The sequence below is a fragment of the Nanorana parkeri genome, unplaced genomic scaffold (assembly GCF_000935625.1).
Source record: "Nanorana parkeri isolate BGI_ZX_2015 unplaced genomic scaffold, ASM93562v1 scaffold880, whole genome shotgun sequence".
NCBI classification, from domain to species: Eukaryota; Metazoa; Chordata; class Amphibia; order Anura; family Dicroglossidae; genus Nanorana; species Nanorana parkeri.
The window spans coordinates 481,189-482,854 of record NW_017307148.1 but is presented as its reverse complement, the minus strand read 5'-3'; positions in this window follow the sequence as shown (position 1 = coordinate 482,854).

Below are 1,666 nucleotides of genomic sequence, written 5' to 3'. Positions count from 1 at the left end.
GTTTTATGAGAAAGGACTCTTGAAAACATCCAAATTGTGTTTATACTGAGCGCCATCCATCTTTTTTTCACTGTTGCTCCTAACGCCATTTTCTGGCTATTCTGTTGCCACCAGACAGCCAATGATGATCTCTACAGAGGTTCCAGGGAATATAACCTACCCTTTTATTTACAGCTGGTGATTGGTTTTCAGTTCTAAATAATTATTTTTTTTGTTATGCGTGGAAGTTGGGTTGCAACTTTTTTTTTTTTAATGTTTTATATATTTTTTTTGTTTTTTAATTTTCCATTATCGGAGAAGAAACGTGATCTGCACAAGTTTATAAATACAGATAAGAAAAATATATATGATATTATTTTACAGCTGGGGAGCAGGCAATAAGTACCCCTCCACCTTCCAAACAGGGAAGATACGGGGAAGGGTGCCTTCATTTTTATTATTTCATTAAAAAATAAAAGAAAAAAAGTGAAATAAATAAAAAAAAAAGTGTCAGAGTTATGAAGTTGTCGTGTGAAAGATGTTTGAACTGTTAACTGTTTTTTCTAGACTGTCTTTTTATGTATATCTGTTACATCTTCTGTATTTCTATACATCATCTAATTTTTTATGTGCGCCATCTTTTTATTTCTATTATCTGAATTCGCCAAGGTGTGCCCGTTTCCGAATATGAAAGTTTATGGATGACCCGTGGTAAATTGGAAGCAAAAAGAAAATATCTGCAAATGCAGGATATTCAAGTGCATCTGGCAGCTTTCAGGTTGTTGCAAGGGATGCCCCATGAGCAGGGGTGAATGCAGCTTGTTGGGAGCAGGAGGAGGTTGTTACTGGTATGATGGAGGCAGTGTGCCGGGAAGGGATGTGACTGCAGGCAGGGGTTAATTGTGAGCAAGGGAGTTGTTTGCTGGAGAGAATGGAGTGATTAGCCGTGCGGTGCTCTAGGTGCTGTGAATGAGGAGGCTAGAGCGGGATGTGCTGTGGACTCGGGGTGATGTGGCCGGGAGGGATGTGCTGTGGACTCGGGGTGATGTGGCCGGGAGGGATGTGCTGTGGACTCGGGGTGACGTGGCCGGGAGGGGTGTGCTGTGGACTCGGGGTGACGTGGCCAAGAGGGATGTGCTGTGGACTCGGGGTGACGTGGCCGGGAGGAATGTGATGTGGGTGTACTGAAGATGTTAAGAGATATTCAAATAATAAATATAACCCCATCTAATCCATCTCTTGGCTGGTTCAAAACTCTGTTGTTAAGCTATCTGTCCTATTTCATTGCACTCAGCCGGGACATTTTGGAGGAACCCTTTGAAAGTGTCACCTAAAAAATTCTAGCTGGCAGGTCTCTGCAGTAGAAAAGGTGGTATACTTGCCTCTCTGGTGGCCTGTGACTCCGACCTTCACTTTCCCTCTGTTCCAGGGCTGCGGTCAGTCTCTTAAAAATTTGACACTTTCGAGTCTTCTGGATGTGTGTGGCCCCTGCTACATGATGTGGTTCCATTCTCCACCCCTTTTATCACTACAGGATATGGCCTACAGAGGACTGACTAGTAGCGTCAAGACACATAGCGGAAGACACATTCATCTGACACTCCTGAAGGTATTGAATGCGGACTAAAGGAGGCTGCAATTCTGGGACACAGGAAAGGTAGGAGACACGGGTTGTGTTAGATCTAAA